Raw genomic sequence first — 21,132 nt, 5'->3', positions numbered from 1 at the left:
AATCAGTATAAAAGAAATATACATATATAAAGTCACTACCCAGGTTAAGAAACAACATTGTCAGCACCCCAGTGCTGTTTGTGAACCTCTTCCCAATTATATCCCGTCCTCACACCCAAAGGTAATTACCATCTTGCTAGTGTAGCAAACACTTTCATGCTTTTCTTTATAATTTTATGATATAATTAACCATTCCTAATCATTACCACTGCGTATGAACATAATTATACATCATGCATTTTTGAAAAGTTTATTTAAGAGAGGGAGTGTGAGTGGGTTAGGAGCAGAGAGAGAGAATCCCAAGTAGGCCCTGCACTGTCAGTGCAGACCCCAACGCAGGGCTCCATCTCATAACTGTGAGATCATGACCTGAGCCAAAATCAAGAGCTGGTCACTTAATCCACTGAGCCACCTACATCATGCATTTTCTTAATTATTTTTTTTAATGTTTTATTTATTTTTGAGAGAGAGAGAGAGAGAGGGAGGGAGAGAGGAGAGAGAGTGCAAGCAGGGAAGGGGCAGAGAGAGAGAGGGAGACACAAAATTGGAAGCAGGCTCCAGGCTCCCAGCTGTCAGCACAGAGCCCCATGCGGGCTTGAACCCACGAACCATGAGATCATGACCTGAGCTGAAGTCAAGTGCATGTAGGGGAGAGGGGCAGAGGGAGAGAATTCCAAGCAGGCACCAGGCTCAGCATGGAGTCCTCACGGAGCTCGATCCAATGACCCTGCAATCATGACCTGAGTCAAAACCGAAAGTTGGACACTCAACTGACTGAGCCACCCAGGCACTCCTCAGCTGTTCACAAAGTTTAACTAAAAAGATATTTTAATATCCTGCATTCTCTATTCAAGCCTAAGCCAGATCATGCCTCATGCCTACTTTATCTTAATTCCTTTGTGTATTTACTAATTCTGATCTTCCTTTTGGTTATTGTCGATGTTACCATTGCATTCGCTTCCTGAAAGCTTCCATTTTCTTCCCATTATATCCTGATGACATTAAGTCCCAGTTAACCATACTACTTGTCAGACATGAAATTCTTCTCTGTGTCCCTGTGATAATAGTTATTTCTTGCTCACGCAGAGATTTCTATTTTTTTCCCTAAACTCCCCAGTGTTTTCCACACACGATTGCTTACTTGATTCATTTTTTTAAATGAATTTTTTCTTGATAGCCTAGTGTAACAGCAGTGAGAAAAAGCATAAAAACAGAAAAAGAGCTTTCATTCTAAGATGACAAAATATAAACCTGATCCAATAAGAAGATATATTGTATGTCTAGAGGGTGAAAAGTGCTGCAATGAAATGGTATTTGGAATGTGATGATGGTAGTAACGGAAGAGGAGGTGCTGGGACTGGGGCTTCTCTTTTAGGAAAGGGGACATCTCTCTGAGGTGTCGGTTACATGTGCTTGGAGCTCTCTGCTGCGTCATATTGTTGCTCCCCAAGGGCAACCACGACATGACAATGAATCCTCCAGGGAGGCCCGTCTTCCAAGTGTAACCTGATTTCCTGCACTTCTCTCCATCTCCAGTGATCCTTCCCACTCATTCTCACAACCTGCAGCTGTCCTCCTTGTGTCTTTCTTTGCCCTTTAAGTGGTTTTACCAAACTGTAGTGTAGGCTTCCTGAACATGAGGACTCATGTGTGTCCCCACCATGAGCACCATGCCCAGTTCACAGTAGTCATCAGTAAGGATTTGTGAAGTGAAGGAGTCTCTTGCCAGTTTGGATGAGGCAACCCTCCAACCTGTAGTCTGCTGCTCACGGTAAATTGTGTGTATTGCACAGACTGCATGTTCTGCAATATTTGGAAAGTTGCCAAATTTGTGTTAATTCATTATTACTGTTATTTTCTAATATATAAGGAACATTAAACACAGAGTTTTATTTATACTCATATAATAAGTTCATCATGAAGTCACCTCAAATGAAGCTATTTAAAAAATACTTTTATTCTAGGGGTGCCTGAGTGGCTTCGTCAGTTAAGCATCTGACTTCAGCTCAGGCCATGATATTACGGTTTGTGGGTTTGAGCCCCACGTCAGGCTCTGTGCTGAAAGTTCAGAGCCTGGGGCCTGCTTTAGATTCTGTGTCTCCCTCACTCTCTGTCCTTTCCCTGCTCACACTCTTTCTCTCTCTCAAAAATAAAAATAAACATTTAAAAAATACTTTTATTTTAGTCAATATGGTGGAAGAATTAATTTTTTTTATTTTCTAGAAATCTGGAAACTTGATGGTCATCTGCCAGAGCACTTACAAAATGAATTCATGGAAAATAGCCTAGAACAATGACACAAACATAACACATTTGAAAATTCTCTTCTTCGGAGCAAAACTCATTTGGTGTTAAGGCAAAAACATGATATGTTTGACTTACATGGAAAAAGTATGAAATCAAATTTTACTCCTTAACCAGAGCAGAACCACTGCAGAGCATACTGTAGATGGGAAATCCTTTCTTCACGTTAATCATGAACAATTTCAGAATGAAATTAAATCCCCTGAAAGCAAAACACTTATCAGCACTAAGTGCCAAATCATCAAGCATCAGAAAATTAAAAAAACAAAGAAACCTCACGTATGAAGTAAATATGGGAAATGCTTCATTCAGAAGTCCTGGTTCACTGGTCACCAGAATCTTCATGCAGGAGGGTAACCCCACAAATGCAGTCTTTGCAGGAAAACATTCTCCAGAAAGTTCATGCTCACTGAACACCAGAGAACGCATAAACAGGAGAAAAACCTTATGAATGCACTGTTTGTGGCAAAGCCTTCCTCAAGAAATCATGGCTCAGTGTACATCAGAAAACACACGAGAGAGACTTTTTATGTGCAGTGAATGTGGAAAAGGCCTTCATCGAGAAGGGAAATCTCATGGTACAGCTGCGGATTCATGCAGGAGAAACCTTATATATGCAATAAGTGTGGGAAAGTCTTCAGCCAAAAGACGTGCCTGGAGCCTGCTTTGGATTCTAGCACATCAGAGATTTCGCACAGGAAAGACTCCCTTTGTGGACAGTGAATGTGGAAAATCCTGTTCCCAGAAGACAGGTCTCATTAAACATCAAAGAACTCACACAGGAGAGAAACCCTTTAAATGTAGTGAATGTGGGAAAGCCTTACCCGGTTCATTATACATCAGAGAACTCATACAGGAGAGAAACCATATAGTTGCATTGAATGTGGGAGATCTTTTTGAGGGAAGTCAGTCCTCACTAAACATCAGAAAATTGATTTAGTCAAGGTAGAAAATCCTCCCTCAGTCACAGGTCCTCACAGACCAGTGTTGTCCTGCAAGAGAAAAACCTTTTTAACGTGGTGACTGTGCAGGTGCCTTCTGTGGCTTGTCAGACGCCATTAAACATCAGTAGACTTCTAGCAAATAGGAATGTGGTCATAGTGGGACAGCCTGCAGCCAGGCAGGTATTTGTTAAATACTTCATTTGTACTGGGTCCTGTTCTAGGAGCTGAATATACAGTGGTGGCCAAAACAGAAAAAGCCCCTGGTCTCCGGGAGAGAGCACTGAGGTAACCTGGATCATCTTTAACTTAACTTTTTTCAAGTAATTTCTCTGTTCACCATAGGGCTGGGGAACTCACATCCCAGAGATTAAGAATCACATGTTCTGGGGCACCTGGGTGGCTCAGTTGGTTAAGCATCCGACTTTGGCTCAGGTCATGATCTCACGGTCTGTGAGTTTGAGCCCCGCGTCAGGCTCTGTGCTGACAGCAGGCTCTGTGGAGCCTGCTTCAGATTCTGTGTCTCCCTCTCTCTCTGCCCCTCCCTTGCTCATGCTCTGCCTCTCTCTGTCTCAAAAATAAATAAAAACATTAAAAAAAAATTAAAAAAAATCACATGTTCTACAGGCTGAGCCAGCCAGGTGCCCCATGGATTATCTTTATGTGGTACTTTACACACCAGCTAATCTAGTGAAAGGACATAAATATCTATAGTAAGTGAAATAGACATGGACTAATTGGTTCAAGGAGCATATTTTGGAAGATGGAGGAAAGACTAATGATTAAGATTATAGTGCACAAGTTACTTAAAAATATTTTTTTTAATGTTTATTTTTGAGAGAGAGAGTGTGTGTGAGTGAGGGAGGGGCAGAGACAGAGGGAGACACAGAATCCAAAGCAGGCTCCAGGCTCTGAGCTATCAGCACAGAGCCCAATGCGGGGCTGGAACGCACAAACCATGAGATCATGACCTGAGCCAAAGTTGGGCGCTTAACCAACTGAGCCGCCCAGGTGCCCCCATAAATAAATTTATTAATAAAATTAATAATAATTTTATTTTTTAAATGTGTATTTCTTTTTTTGAAAAAAATGCTTATTTCTTATTTCCTTAAGGAGATTACAAATTCCCTAATTTTAGTGGCTTTACGTAAATTTTAATGTTTAAAAAATTCTGAACCAGGAAGATGAAAAATCATTGCCTCAGTAACACTGACCGCGTTTGAAGTGCTCAACAGTCGCATGTGAATAGTGGCTAGAGGACTGGACAGTACTGGCACTGAGCAAAAACATGAGACAATGAGAGAATCTGTCATCATTTCCATCACACCAGAAGATTATACTGGAGTGTTGGTTTCCATGATTTTATATTTCTAGCACAAAGAAAAAAACCCTAATTATATATAGATTTGGAAAGTGAGTGCACATATTAATGGGCCAAAGTATATTTTGTCACTGAAGGGAAATATGGTTCTAAAGAACAGACTTGTTACCCCAGAGTGTTTTCATTGTGACATGAGAGACTTAATAACTGTTTATAAAGGGACAAAGCAGAAAAAGTGGTAATAGTAAAAGTACTCTTACTCCTTCTGAAGAAGGACTCCTCCTTCCCCTCATTTTTTGGTTTCTTCATCCTTCATCATCTTCAATTATCATTTCTTCAGTGCGGCTTTCCCTCAGTTGGCCAGGTTCCCCAGTCTCTCTGTATAAGCCCTTTAGAGACTTGCAGTTTCATGTATTTTTTGGTGGTGACTGTGAAGATAATACACAGGTTATGTTTTGGGTTGGTCCCTGATGTTGTCATATCAACCTCCAGTGATCTACAATCCAGGTAACTCTCACACTTCCATTCTTGATTTATTGCGTAATAGTGATGCTGGATGAGAAAGAGAATAAGAGAAGGTCAGTCTGGAGGGGAAAAGGACTTCCATTTTAGAGCTTCCTAGTTTGAGGGGCTGTGGCCATGCATGAGACAGTTTATTTGATACTGTTAATCTCTTGATTAGAATTTAGTGGATACATACTCAGTGAAGAGTCTCTTGATCTCAAGTCCAAACCCTTAATATACTCAGAATTATGTTTTACTTAATCCATTCAAAGTTTTGAAATGCCTATGTTTATGAACTTTTGCCATAAGAAGATCATATAAATACTGTGTGGAGATCACTATGCCATGCTTTCAAGAAGTCACTAAAAAAATACTGATAGTTTTATAATTGCCTTTTTTTTTTTAAGTTTATTTATTTTTAAGAGAGACTCAGAGTGAGCAGGGGAGGGGCAGAGAGAGAGAGAGGGAGGGAGAGTGTCAAGCAGGCTCTGCACTGTCAACACGGAGCCTGATGTGGGGCTCGAACTCACAGACATGAGATCATGACCTGAGCTGAAGCCAAGAGTCAGACGCTTAACCGACTGACCCACCAAGACATCCCTGTAATTGGCTCTTGTAACGGCTATAGACCTGACTTCTGGTGAAGGGATGTGTTTAATTCACCAAACTGCCTGCTGATGTACAGTCAGGTTATGCCTCCTTTTTTTTTTTTTTTTTTTTTTTTTTTTTTAAGAGGGGTGGGGGAGAGTGGCAGAAAATGGGGAGGGAGGCTCCCTCCTACTTACTAGAAGTAGCCTCCAATCCAGCCCCCCAGACAGGCCCCCGAGGGCATCCATTTTTGCAGCTCCCTCCCTCCAGTAGGTCTCTGACCTGCCTAATCCAGGCCCGCGTTACTGATTCTCACACGTTACGGATTCTCACCCGCGCTGGGCCCCGTTGTCAAGTTTTGGCAGAACTCGGAGCCTGAGCCTCTGTTATTTGGTCCGCTGCCTGGCCTCTGCCTTTCCTACGTCTTGGCTTCTGCAAAGCTCGAAGGCCATGCGAAGGCCTCCAGCCCGCAGCTGCCAGGGTCTTCCCCGCCAGCTGCACTTCCTGACCGTGGGAGTGCTCCTGCCTAGTCCTCACGGACACCGCCATCTTCCCGAAAGGCTCGGTAGAAAACCGCAGGGCCAGTGCCGGCCTCTGAGGCATTCATCACAGCGCTGGTAGCCAACAAGACGGCAGGAAAAGGCAAGGTGACACCCCTAAAGCGATTTCAATTTCTTTTGGCGGCCCTCCTGCTGGCCGCTTGGACCCAGATCGCCAAGGTGGGGGTGGCCACTTCTGTGTTGAGCATCTGGGGGCGGCACTCGACTTCCAGGAACGTCGTGAAGGTTCCAGCTCCACCTGAAGCGTCCCTAACCACCATGGAGGTGGGGGAGCTTGAGAATGGGGGTCATTTCGGAAGGGGGTCCAGCCTGTGGTAGATGCGGTGGAGCGTAGAGAAGTTCAGCGTCAAGTGGGCAGGGCTCTGCACGTGTCTCTGGAGTGAAGTGCCTGTGAGGCCAGTAAAGGGCCCTTCTGGGGATTTCTTTTGCTTCGCTGGAGAATCTGGCCTTTAGTAGTAGACCCAGAATGTATTATGCTAAGTGAAATAAGTGAATCAGAGAAAGACAAATACCATATGATTTCACTCATATGTGGAATGTAAGAAATAAAACATGATCGTATGGGAAGGGGGGGAGAGAAGAGAGGAAAACAAACCACAAGACTCTTAAAAAAATTTTTTTTAATGTTTATTTATTTTTGAGAGAGAGAAAGAGACAGAGGGTGAACAGTGGAGAGGCAGAGAGAGAGAGGTAGACACAGAATCAGAAGCAGGCTCCAGGCTGTCAGCACAGAGCCCAGTGCAGGGCTCGAACTCCCAAACTGTGAGATCATGACCTGAGCTGAAGTGCAACGCTCAACCAACGGAGCCACCCAAGCGCCCCCACAAGACTCTTAATGATAGAGAACAAACTGAGGGTTGATTGAAGGAGGTGGGTGGGAGATGGGCTAGATGGGTGATGGGTGTTAAGGAGGGCACTTTTGATGAGCTCTAGGTGTTGTATGTAAGTGATGAGTTGCTGAATTCTACTCATGAAACCAATATTGCACTGTATGATAACTAAAATAAAAAAAAAAAAAAGATAAAACTAAAAAAAAAAATGGCAGAGGGTCTGTTAGTGTTGGTTGTCAGTGTGAGTGATTCTGTTTGTGGGGCTCAGCGACCAAGAACTGGAGTGGTAGGTATGTATCAGTGAATGTGCTTTCTTATCCAGGATCACACTCCAGTGTGGGGCTCAGACACAGGGAGGCCTGGGGTGAAGGGTTAGTGAACGGGTGTTTCTGGTTTGGATTTCGGACTTAACTTGGAGTCAGTTTTTGTTTTTGTTTTGGGAGGAAGCCATTTTATGTCTGGAGACATATGTACAGAAGAGGCAAGAGGCTGGAGCCTTGGAGACCCTGCATCCCTGGAGAGGAGGTAGGTTAAGGTTGAGGCTTAAATGTTGACTACTAGGAATAGACTTGATGATACATTCCTCCAGCTGATCCAAATCCATTTCACTCCTTCAAGCCCATATATTGCTCAAGGTACTCATGAAAGTCTTTCGTCTTGCAGCATTAACAATCTTGTCCTTATCTTCCTAACAAACAGTAATGAGGTAAGATCTAGTGAGGTGTTATAAGAGATGTGTTTTGTCCTTCTTGTCTCTGAGTTTACCCTACATTTTTTTCTTGGAGGTTTCCTTTCAGGTTTGTTCTATACACGTAAAAACATCTCTGTTAATTAGCCTGAGCTCTGATGTCCACTGAAAACCACAGCATGTTTAATCTCTGTGCTACCTTCACATGTGGAATGATCTGTATAACATAGATACCACTTAATTTCTAATTATAAACATATTTCCATAGTTTAAAATGGTTATATAATAGTGTCACATCAGGTGGGTGAACCAATGGCAAGTTTACTAGAGTCATATTAAATGTATACATTACTTTAAATAGGCTTGACTTATATATTTATACTTTTTTTATAATATGATTCTCTGCTTATCCAGATTCTCCTACCCATCACCTCTACATTGTGTTGTGTCTTTTTTCATGTGTGTCTCAGAAATTTTGGGTTATTCTTTTTCCTAGGTGTCACGACCGGCGCGACAAACACCGAGGTGTCAGGGTCCTGAGGATAGGGGAATGCAAGAAAAAAAGAGAAGAAAGTTTGGGAACAGGGCTGATGGCCCAAGTGACGGCTTTATTGTTGCTGTACACAATCTTTTATAATATAAGACTCTTATGGATCAGGTCATTCTAAGAATGAACAGGTTTCACATGATCACTGCCAGCCAAAACATTTAGTTCTGTGTACCTTGTGAAATTTCTGAACGGGTCACAAGACCTTGTTGATAGATTGCTAGCAAAACACAGTTCCCATGTTTGTTCCTATCTGACTCGGGGTAGAAAAAGGGAGGTAGCATTACTGCCAACACCTGCAGACCACAGGCTTCAGGAATTAACTTCCTCAGCCTTGACAAGGCTTTCGTATGCCCTTGAAAGTGGGGGAATGGGAGGGGGAACCACCGGGTTGGCTGAGTCAACAGGGATCGTTGCTCGACCCGGTCTCAGCCTGGCACCGGGGCCCGGCCCCCCGCACCTAGGTAGTTTATGCCTCGTTGCAGTTGTTAAGTAGTACCTTAAAAAAATTCCCTGCTTCTTGGGGCGCCTGGGTGGCTTAGTCGGTTAAGCATCTGACTTCAGCTCAGGTCATGATCTCACAGTTCGTGAGTTTGAGCCCCGCGTTGGGCTCTGTACTGACAGCTCAGAGCCTGGAGCCTGCTTCGGAGTTTGTGTCTCCCTCTCTGTCTCTCTGCCCCTCTCCTGTTCATACTCTCTCCCTCAAAGCAAATAAACATTAAAAATTAAAAAAAAATAGTCCCTGCTTCTCAATGTTGCACTGTAAAAGAGCAATTGACTTGCTCTTGGTATTATTGAAAGTGAAAGTTTCAGTGAATTCCTTTACATTATTTATTTATTTTTTATTTGAGAGTGAAAGAGGGCAAGCCAGGGAGAGTTGCAGAGAGAGACAGAGAGAGAGAGAGAGAGAATGAGAATCTTAAGCAGACTCCACGGGCATGGAGCCTGACGTGGGGCTTGATCCCACTACCCTTGGATCATGACCTGAGCTGAAATCAAGAGTTGGACACTCAACTGACTAAGCTACCCAGGCTCCCCACATTTACATTTTTTTAAGTTGAGCAGTCTTATTATCTGCAAATAATTTTGGCTCAAGAATAAAGGGTGTGAACAAACCTGTTTTTTTTTTTAATAGTGCTTTTCCCCTTATCCATGTGCCTTGAATAAATCTTTCCAAGGGATGTGAAATTAAGTGAACTAATGTACATAAAAGTAGATAGCATATACCAGGATATAAATTTCTCCATGTATTGCCTTAGCTGCTTCTGACTAGCTTTGATATTTAAAATTTCTATGTCATTCAGTGTATTAGTGTTCCATTGCTGTGTACCACAAACTTAGTGGTTTAAAACAATGCACATTTTCTCAGGGTTTCTAAATTTTTTTTTAATGTTTATTTTTATTTTTGAGAGACAGAGAGACAGAGTGCAAGCCAGAAATGCTGACAGCTCAGAGCCTGGAGCCTGCTTCGGATTCTGTATCTCCCTCTCTCTCTGCCCCTCCCCTGCTGGTGCTTGATCTCACTTTCTCTCAAAAAAGAAAAAGATTTTATTTTTAAGTAATCTCTGCACCCAACGTGGGGTTGCACTTACAATCCTGAGATCAAACATTTGATGCTCTACCCACTGTGCCAGCCAGGCGCCCCTAAAGTATCGAGATTTTATGTTAGGGGACACCTATATGAGTTTTCTATTGGTTCTGTAATAAATTAACATAACCTTAGTGGCTTAAACGATGCAAGTTTATTACCCTACAGTTCTATGGATTATAAGTTCAACATGGACTTTCCTCTGCTAAAGTTAAGGATTTTCCTGTCAGTAGGAGTACTTTCTTCTCTGTAGGCTCTAAGGGAGAATCTGTTTCGTTGCCTTTTCCAGCTTCCAGATGCTGTCCCCGCTCCTTGCCTCCTGTCTCCCTTTCCTCTCATCTTCACAGCCAGCAATGGTGTGTGGATTTCTTGTCACATCACATCTCTCTGGATTCTTCTGCTTTTCACTTATGGGGACCCTTGTGATGACATTTGGCCCACCCGAATAATCCAGGAAATCTCCCTATTTTTGGGTTATCTGATTAGCAACTGTAATTTCATCAGCATCCTGAATCCCCTTTTGCCGTGTGAAGTAGCATGTTCACAGGTTCCAGAGATTAGAAAGTGAATATCTTCCGGTGGGCACGATTCTGCCTACCACAGCACCTGTGGTACCACTGACAAGGTGTGTGGCTCAGGGGGATATACTGCTTAAAGTGAATTTGCTTTTGAGTCCTTAGAATCAAGTGAAGTCAGGAGCAGGGAGCATTATTTCTGGGGACGTCATTAACATGACCTGTGAAATCTGTGACCAGAATTCGAGTGACAATCTAGAAGAATAAAAGGACAAAGATCTCAGTTCTGGCCATTTTCTAAGAGCAGAAGGAAAGGACCAAGGTCCAAGTGAGTTTTACAGATTTCTTTATCTGTTCTTTCTTTCCTGTTGCATTTGTGGAGGCTTATACAGGTTGATTTGATTAGTGGGAAAAATACACATTGATAAAGGCCTGAATTTGTAGAAAACTAAATATTGACTATAATGTCAAAATCAAGGCAAACTTGGAATGGTGGAAGTGTAGGTCATAGAATCTGCTTAGAATTTTAAAAGTCAGAATATTAATTAAAAAAACCAACTAAGACTCTGAATTATTTATGTTAAGCTACCCAGATTATCTCCAATATTTTTGGCAGCCATTTCCAGCAAGAGAAGCACTAAATGTTATGTGATTTGCAGTTTTGTACAGAGAAAGTAGATCCTTTACTCAGAGACAGAAATATTTCCTGGCATTGAAATTTCAGTAAATTTCTCGATGGCCCTACAGTGGGTAGTGGCTTCAATAGCAGCTTTCTGGTGTAGGCATGAAGAGGCTTTCTGTGGTTGTTTTTCTGTTTCCTGTGTGTGTGTGTGTGTGTCCATGCACGTGCATACACACACACACATATGCACGTTTGTGCTTTCTTATTGGGGTATAGCATACACATAATAAAGTGAATTTTTATACATTTGTACACCTGGCCAGCATAAAGCATTTATTGAACCGGTGGTTGTTCCTTCTAGAGTTCCTTTAATACCTTCTGTTATCCCATCCTTTTCAAGGTATAAAACCTAGATTTATCGAGATGAATTAAGGTTTAAATGGCCTCTCAAACCATTTTGCTGAATTGGATTTTGAGTATAGAACTACCAGTAGAGTTTGTTTTTTTATTTCTTTTTTTTTTAATTTTTAAAAAATGTTTTTATTTATTTTTGAGACAGAGAGAGACAGAGCATGGGCAGGGGAGGGGCAGAGAGAGAGGGAGACACAGAATCCAAAGCAGGCTCCAGGCTCTGAGCTGTCAGCACAGAGCCCGACACGGCACTTGAAACCACAGACCGTGAGATCATGACCTGAGCCGAAGTCGGACGCTTAAGCGACTGAGCCACCCAGGCACCCCTTTTCTTTCTTTTTTACAAGTGTATTGGGGCGCCTGGGTGGCTTGGTCGGTTAAGCGTCCGACTTCGGCTCAGGTCATGATCTCACAGTCCATGAGTTCGAGCCCCGCGTCGGGCTCTGTGCTGACAGCTCAGAGCCTGGAGCCTGTTTCGGATTCTGTGTCTCCCTCTCTCTGACCCTCCCCTGTTCATGCTCTGTCTCTCTCTGTCTCAAAAATAAATAAACGTTAAAAAAAAAAAAGCGTATTTATTTATTTAGAGAGAGTGAGCAAGTGTGGAGGGGAGGTATAGAGAGAGGGACAGAGAGAGAATCCCAAGCAGGCTCCACACTGTCAGCACAGAGCCCAATGTGGGGCTCAAACCCATGAACTGTGAGATCACGACCTGGGCCGAAACCAAGACTTGGACACTTAACCGACTGAGCCACCTAGGTGCCCCTTTAATTTAGAAAACCTTCTGAATTATTGAGTAAATGGATGACTGAATTATAGTAGCAGGATGTCTATATAAGACTTCCCTCTCTTCCACAATATATAATGTAAATGCACATGTATAGATACAGCCTATACATTAGAAATGATTAGATTTCCACAGATCTCTCCCAAACTGTCAAATAATCACCTCAGATGAAAGAAGAACTTACTGCAAAGCACCTGGGTGACTCAGTCAGTTGAGCGTCTGAGTCTTGATTTCAGCTCAGGTCATGATCCCAGGGTCGTAGGATCGAGCCCTGCATTGGGCTCCATCGTGAGTGTTGAGGCAGCTTAAGATTCTCTCCTCTGCCCCTCTCCCCTGCTCATGTGTGCTCTTTCTCAAATAACATAACAAAACATACCATCTAAAAAAAAAAAGAATTTACTGCTGCAGGATCATTGTTATTTGAAGATGTAGCTGTGCAATTCACCCGGGAGGAGTGGGCAGCTCCTAGCAATGTGGCAGAAAGGACTGGTTCCCTGTGTCACTCAAGGTGTCCAATTGACACCTCGTCTTTCTCAATTGTGGACTGATTTTGGGGGGTATCTGAAGTGCTGAATAATGTAAGAGAGGTTGCGGAAGTTTTTCTGGAGGGCCAGGTAGTAAATACTGTAGGCCCTATGGGCTACTAACTGTCCTCTGTATCATATTCTCCTTTTTCCTTTATAACATTTAAAATGTAGAAACTCTTCTTAGTTACAGTCATGGGCCTTAGTCTGCTGACCCCTGCATAAGACTTGAACTTTGTAAGCGGTAGATTCTCAGTCTCCTAGATGGATGGGGGAGTGTGCTCCCCACTCTTCAGGATAAGCCCTAGTCCAAAGTGTACTTGCACAGTCTGTAAAAGGTATTATGTAACAATGTCTGCATATTTTGCCCAAATATATTTTTCCAAGTATTCTGTAATTTTTCCTAATAGGGTACCAAAATACCAGACCATGGAAATCTTCAAATTGAAGCTAGGAGATAAACCATAAATGGAAAAGGAAAACCATGCTTGGAGCTTTCCAGGTAAGTGAATGAGAAGCATCCAGGTAGAAGAGAAATAGAAGGAAATTCCTTGGTTCGTGAAGGCCTCACACCTTTGAAATACTGTGGAGGTGATTCATCTTCTAGTTTCTAAACTTTTGATGGTCTCTAAGGATATCTAAATGGAGTCTCTGGTTATTGCTTTCCTATGTTATTCATCGCTTATGCATTTAGAGGAAAATACTTCTGTGTTCCCACCTCTGGATTTGGTCCTGATTTACTTCATCTAGGGTCTTGATTTGTTTTGCTTAGATTTTTTTTCGTACTGAGGATTCTCAAATCTTTCCCTTTTTCGTTACCAGCCATAGGGCCATTGTATGTTCCTTCCTCTTCTCTTGCGTTGGAAATCCAGTCTTCCATGCCTCTCTGCAAAGAGAATACTTCAGATTCATCGCTGTCTTCGACTAGTGAACTTTCCTGCTTCATTGGATAATACTGATTTCCCTTCCTGACCTTCAACCCACTTTGAGTGCTGTGTTTCCATAACAACCTGGTCTTTTGATGTTTATGTATTTAGTTCCTCATTCTGGATGGGCGAATATGAGATAGAGCAAGTGTAGAAAATGTTAACTATAGAATCAGGGAGGTGGGCATATGGCTGTTCAGAGTATAATTCCTTCAACTTGTGTGTATGTTTGAAAATTTTTATAATGAAATGGTAAGGGAGGAGCTATAAATATTGTAATTTTCAGGATGAATTATAGCTCCCAAATGTACTGAAATAATGGAATTCATTAAAACAAAAAAAAAACAAAACAAAAAAATTCACAATCTTAGGTTTCACCTGAAATCAAACCATAAAACTCATGGATACTTTGCTGATTTCCACATATATTTACTGGATCAGGTCTTTCTCTTGATTCAACTTCGTTGTTACTCTTGGTTTAGTTTCCCTAGTCTAAAAAATCCTAGTTATAACCCTGTTACCAACTATATGATATTTAAATCCCTCTGTGATCCAGAGACTCCAAGATACAATATTTTGCTTATATTTAGTTTTCTCAGGGTGCCTGGGTGGCTCAGTCAGCTGAGCGTCCGACTTCCGGTCAGGTTGTGATCTCACAGGTCTTGAGTTCGAGCCCCGCATTGGGCTGTGTGCTGACAGCTCAGAGCCTGGAGCCTGCTTCAGATTCTGTGTCTCCCTCTCTCTATGCCCCTCCCCGACTCGTGCCATGTCTCTCTCTGTCTCTCAAAAATAAATAAACATTTAAAAAAAAATCAGTTTTCTCTCTATTCCTTGAATTCCAAGTTAGCTTCCTTTAAACCAGTCTCTACAAGTCGAAGATTAAGTGCCCCAGTTTCTTGATCTAGAATGAGGACCCCTTAATTGATGAATTCCAGATCTGTAACAACTAAGGTATAAATACAGAATTCAGGAAGAATCAGGAGTGTCATTGGCAAGAAGAGGGCTTGGGGAATGTAACAGGAGAAAGCCAGCTATTATAGTCTGTAGTTCCATTATTTAAGGGACTTGGAAGGAAAAAGTGACAGTTCAGCAGTGTTGTGCTAATGGATGCTTAGATGGTTTAGATGGTTCTCTGGCCTAATTTTATTTTTTAGTTATGTATGTATGTATTTAATATTTATTTGGAGAGAGAGAGCACAAGTGGGAAGGGGGAGAGAGAGAGGGAGACAGAATCCCAAGCAGGCTCCGCACTGCCAGTGCAGAGGCCAAAGTGGGTCTCAAACCCATGACGGTGAGATCACGACTTGAGAAATCAAGAGTCTGAAGAGTCGGACGCCCCACCAACTTTTTGGTTTTAAAATTCACAGGATTTAAAAATTTTAAAAGACACATGGATGATCCTCTTTCTCGTCCTTATATGAGAATAACCTCAGACAGAAAGTTAGAGCATTGACTACAGGAATCTTCCCCACATTGTAAGAGAAGGGCACTTTAGGGAAATTAACTTGGTAGCAGTATTACTGAATTAATAAGAGAGACAAGATTTGGGAGCAGGATGTCCACTGAAAGAAATTTTGCTTTCTGACCTGCCTCTTCCAGAATTTGTTCTAAGTAAATACCTATACCTGCTTATTTCCCTGGTCATGAGTCACTTCTCTTTTGCTCCTGGAAGGGCCTCCCTCATTCTCTGGGCATTTCCTCTTTACAAAACCCTAAAAGTCAGAATGCGTAAAGGCCTGAGTCATCATTTTCCTGGTTTTTAACTCTCCCAGAGGGACCTCACCTAGTCATTTCTCTTTAGGTAATATTTCTATATAGATAACACCCAAATTGGTCTTCCAGCCAAAATCTTCCTCCACATTCCTATCTCCAATTGAGTCTGCACTTAGATATCCAATGACCATCTCAAAATGTTTGTGCCTCAAAATATAGACCTGGTTTTCCCCACATTCAAAACCTATCTTCCTGATGCTCCTCAACAGTACAGCCAGTACTTAGGCATTTAAGCCAAATGCCTAGGAAAACCCTGCGATTCCTCCCTTTTACTCACAGCCCACATTGAATTCAACATTGAATGTTGTCTTTTCTTTCTCCTAAATGTATCCTGAGTTCATCCACTTGACATCTCCACTGTTGTTGCTCTTGACCCAGCCACCATTATCTCTTGGCTGCCTTACTACATTAACTTCCTGTTTCCTCTTTCTCCCACACTCCGCCTTCTCCCATCAGTATCTGTGTAACAGTCAGGAATCCTTTGGAAATGTAAATCGGAACATGATGCCACCTGCTCAAAACTCCCAGTGGCTTGTCAGTGGTAATAGCGTCAGATTCTGATTCCTCCTGTCAGATCTACATGATCTAACTCCCATCTACCTTTTGAACATTAACTCTTCTTTCTCCCTGTATTGGGATTGTACTCAGGACCTACTGGCTACCTTTCTGTGTCTTGATCTGGCCCAAACCTCTGTCTCCAGGCCTTTGCACTGCCATTGTACTTGAACAAAACCTTCTATAATTCTTTACATTCCTTATTCCTGGTTTCTTGGCTCAACTTTTATTTTCTCATTGCTGATTATCTATGTAAAGTTGATCAACTTCCATTCTTTTTCATATCCTTTGAACCACTTTTTGGTCTCTAGTTGTCTTCTTTCCTTCCATTTTGTTCTCTTTTTGCCCACTGGAATGCAGAGAACGTTTCTCTTTAGTCTGTACCCCAGTGCTGTTTACAATACATGATACATAGTATACATTCAATAAATATTGGTAGAATGAATGACTACATCCCCTCATCATGTTAGATCAGATGTCTCTCCAGCTTACCTGATCTTGTGTTAATGAGATACATTTCTGCTTCATCCTCTTTGCCCATTTTGCAAGGATCTATTCGAAGAGCACCAAAAAGTTTTACTAATTGGAAATTTTCTTTTTTTTTTTTTTTTAATTTTTTTTTCAACGTTTTTTATTTATTTTTGGGACAGAGAGAGACAGAGCATGAACGGGGGAGGGGCAGAGAGAGAGGGAGACACAGAATCGGAAACAGGCTCCAGGCTCCGAGCCATCAGCCCAGAGCCTGACGCGGGGCTCGAACTCACGGACCGCGAGATCGTGACCTGGCTGAAGTCGGACGCTTAACCGACTGCGCCACCCAGGCGCCCCGACTAATTGGAAATTTTCTACCATTGATTCTGTATCAACTGTTTTTGGTTTGGTTTGGTTTGGGTTTTTTTTTTTTTTTTTTTTGTACGCTATGATTTTACTTCATTGTGTTTCTCCTCTTGTCCAAGAAAGAAATTTACGCTTAATGATTTCTTTCATGTGACAGTAGAATTGTCAGAGAGCTAGCCCAAACCATGGTATTTTAGAAGCAGTTATGTTCTGTAACATTATTGTGAAAGAATTCATTTTTTTCCCTAGAAGTTTGAGAAGTTGGTGATCATATGCAGTGGCCTTTGGAAATCCAAAACAAGCTAAAGAACATGGAAAGATGTACCCCAATGTTTATAGAAGCACTTTCAACAATAGCCAAATTATGGAAAGAGCCTAAACGTCCACCAACTGATGAATGGATAAAGAATTTGTGGTTTATATACACAATGGAATACTACTTGGCAATGAGAAAGAATGAAATATGGCCTTTTGAGCAATGTGGATGGAACTGGAGAGTGTTAATGCTAAGTGAAATAAGTCATACAGAGAAGGACAGATTCCATATGTTTTCACTCCTATGTGGATCCTGAGAAACTTAACAGAAGACCATGGGGGAGGGGAAGGAAAAAAAAAGTTAGAGAGGGAGGTAGCCAAAGCATAAGAGACTCTTTTTTTTTTTTCAACGTCTTTTATTTATTTTTTTTGGGACAGAGACAGAGCATGAACGGGGGAGGGGCAGAGAGAGAGGGAGACACAGAATTGGAAACAGGCTCCAGGCTCCGAGCCATCAGCCCAGAGCCTGACGCGGGGCTCGAACTCACGGACCGCGAGATCGTGACCTGGCTGAAGTCGGACGCTTAACCGACTGCGCCACCCAGGCGCCCCAGCATAAGAGACTCTTAAAAACTGAGAATAAACTGAGGGTTGATGGGGAGTGGGAGGGCGGGGAGGGTGGGTGAGGGGTATTGAGGAGGTCACCTGTTGGGAGGAGCACTGGGTATTGTATGGAAACCAATTTGACAATAAATTTCATATTAAAAAAAACATGGAAAGAAGTCATGAACACAGTTCATCTGGAAATATGTTTAATCTGTAAAGAAATCTTGTTACTTTAAGGCAAAGTCATGGTAGTTTTGACATACTGAACTCTAATTCAAAATTAGTTAACCAGAGTAAAAGCTGTGCAGTGAAGAATACCAATAAGTTTAATAGATAAATTATTTCCTCGTATTAAGCATGAAAAATGTTACACTGGAATTAAATGCAGTCAATACAGAAACACCATCAGCACCAATTGACAATTCATTACACATCAAACTGGAAAAGGAAAAGAAAGAAACATTATGAATGTATTGAATGTGGTAAAACCTTTATGAGAAGGTCTCTGCTCACTGGACATCAGAGAACTCATACAGAACAAAAGCTCCATGGATGCAGTGTATGTGGGAAAAATTTCTCCAGAAGTTTTAGCTCACTGCGCATCAGAGAACTCATGCAGGAGAAACGGTGTAAACACCTTAAATGTGGTGAAGTATTCTGTAGGATACATTAGCGAACTGAAAGAAGAATGAAGCCCCATGGTTGCAGTGAGTGTGGGAAAGCTGTCTCCAGGAAGTCTCGCTCGGTACACATCAGGGATTTGACACCGGAAATTCTCCCTATGTAGGCAGTGGCGCTGGAAAATCCTGCTTTCAGAAGTCAAGTCTCATGAGACGTCAAAGAACTCATACAGGAGAGAAACCTTATAAATGTAGTGAATGTGGGAAAGGCTATTTCACAAAGTCAGTACTCAGTAGACATCAGGGAATCCATACAGAGAGACACAATATGGATGCAGCGATTGTAGGAAAGCCTCTCACAAGTCATGCCTCATCAAACACAAGGCAAGTCACAGGAGAGCGACACATGTGGATTCAGTCAAGGTGAAAAATTGTTTCTGTGGAAATCCCAGCTCATTGTGTATCACAGACCCCATACAAGAGGAAAACTCTGTTAAACAGTGACTGGAAGGCCTTCTGTGGTATTCCAGACATTAAACACGAGTGGGGATAGGAATATAGTTCTTGTAGGACAACCTGTTGTTAGATGTGCACTTTTAGGAGACGACAGAGAACCTGCACAGGAGAGAAACCTTATGGATACTGTCAACGTGGTAGTGCCTTCAGTTAACAATTGTGTTTTACTTTAGGTCACAGTAAACTCATAAGGAAAATTTGATACACTCATTATGGAAAAGCCTTTTAAAAGGTGAAAGATTTATATGATCTGAAGAGAAACCAGAGTATTGGAAAAGCCTTTTAATAAAAGTTTTAGCTTTTTATGCAGTTGGAAACTTTCACTGAGAGTACCCTAATGAAGCACTGATAATGGAAAGATAAACGTCATTAAATATCAGTGGCTCTTAGAAGGTTGAATTGTAGTGAGCTTGACTTCCAAATCATCAATAAGTTCTCATAGGAAAAAAATTATAGGAAGACAGTTATATCAGGTCCTTAAGGTCACTTTCCCATTGGATTATTCTCAAAAGACTGATAAAGCTCTTACGGTTATAGTTATTATGCTATAGTTATTATAGCATAATATAATATATTAGCATATATATATATAGCATTATATATATAGCCTATATATATAGCATTATATATAGCATAATATAACTATTATAGGTATTATAGTGAAAAGTTACAGATTGAATTAGCAAATGTAAAATGCATAGGGCAGAATCCACGAGAAACCAGGTATATATTTCCAGTTGCCTTTTCTCAGTGGAATTGTATGGACAGTGCTTAATTCTTCTGCCACAATGTGACACCTCATATGGAATATTGCCAACCAGGGAAACTCACCTTTGTCTCAGTGCCCAGGGTGTTTACTTGTGCTTATGTAGGAATGGAGTAACCATATGTCTGACCTGAACTCACACTCCACACTCCTCAAGGTCAACAGGTGAACAAAAACAGGTGTTTACCAAAAACATTGCTAGCATAAACTACACCGTGTGGCCCAAACCCCAGATATACAAAGACGCTCTTCTCAGGCGGTATACTCCAGGGGCTGAGAGGTTCTCTCCAAGGTGCTAGTCAAAGGTCAGTCCATTTGGGGGTGCCTGGGTGACTCAGTCGGTTAAGAGTCCGACTCTTGATTTCGACTCAGATCATGATCTCACAGTTGTGGGATTGAGCCCCACGTTGGGCTCTGTGCTGACAGCATAGAGTCTGCTTGGGATTCTCTCTCTCTGTCTCTGCCCCTCCCCTGCTCATGTGCTCATGCACTCTCTCTCCTAAATAATAAACTTGGAAAAAAGCTCAGTCCTTTGGAATGTGCTGGGTTTGAACACCCCAAACCTGCCAAGTTACAGGGGTGAATAGGATAAGGTTTTCAGTTATATTCTGTGGCCTCGTGTCAGAAATGAGAAATGTCTGCGGATACGATAAGTGTGTGGAATCTTTAGCCAAATGGCAGAGATCTCACAAAGGAGATAAACCTATGGTTGCAATGGATATTTGGAGGCTTGTCATAAGTCCACCCTCATTTTTCATCAGATAAATCTCCTTAATGTGTATTTTGAGATAGAATGCCTTGAGCTCTTCCTCATCGCTATGTGAATGACTCATAACTCATTTGAAGATGGTTTATGGACAGTATCACATTGTGCATATGACATCTAAGTCCACTGTCTCTGCTATCATCTTGTCTCAGAAGCAAGTTGCTAGGCCAGCACATGCTGAGGGCGGGGAGAGTTTTACAGAAGAGTATGAATACCAAAAGTTGGGAATCATTGAGGGCTTTCTTGGAGTCAGCCTGCCAGAAAAAATGATTTTCAGGTAAGAAAAAAAAAAAAAAAAAGAAGATTCTTTGCCAAGAGCTGCCGTGGTTTCCTGCTTCAACAGTGCTTGGACAGTACCTGCGGCTTGCCTACTCGCCTTTCTCAATAATATCCCTCTGAAAGCGGATGGTATTGGTTCTATGCTAGCGTTTCCCAAATTGACAAGTATTGCCACATTTGGCCTCTACTCCCATATTTGCTTGCCTCCAGAACACCTCCCCTCCCCTGTGATGTTCTTCCTTCATCATAAAGATCAGAAATAGAAGTTATCTCCTCTCCCCCAAAATTCCTTATGTCTTTTAAAAAATTTATTCATTTTGAGACAGAGGGCGTGAGTGCACATGTGGGGGAGGGGCAGAGAGAGAGGGAGTCCCAAACAGGCTCCACACTGTCAGCACAGAGCTCAATGCGGGGATTGAACTCACGAATCATGAGATCATGACCTGAGTGAGATCAAGAGTCAGACGCTTAACCTACTGAGCCGCCCAGGCGCTCCTCCTTCCTCT

The 21,132-nt window shown here is 42.0% G+C and overlaps 1 pseudogene; it reads left to right on the top strand.

Annotated features, from left to right (window-relative positions):
• Positions 1 to 2,735: 2,735 nt before the first annotated feature.
• Positions 2,736 to 17,207, top strand: LOC122208865 (annotated as a pseudogene).
• The last annotated feature ends 3,925 nt before the right edge of the window (positions 17,208 to 21,132 follow it).

Source organism: Panthera leo, chromosome E2 (genome assembly GCF_018350215.1).
Source record: "Panthera leo isolate Ple1 chromosome E2, P.leo_Ple1_pat1.1, whole genome shotgun sequence".
Taxonomy (NCBI): domain Eukaryota; kingdom Metazoa; phylum Chordata; class Mammalia; order Carnivora; family Felidae; genus Panthera; species Panthera leo.
This window is presented reverse-complemented; position numbering and strand designations above follow the sequence as displayed.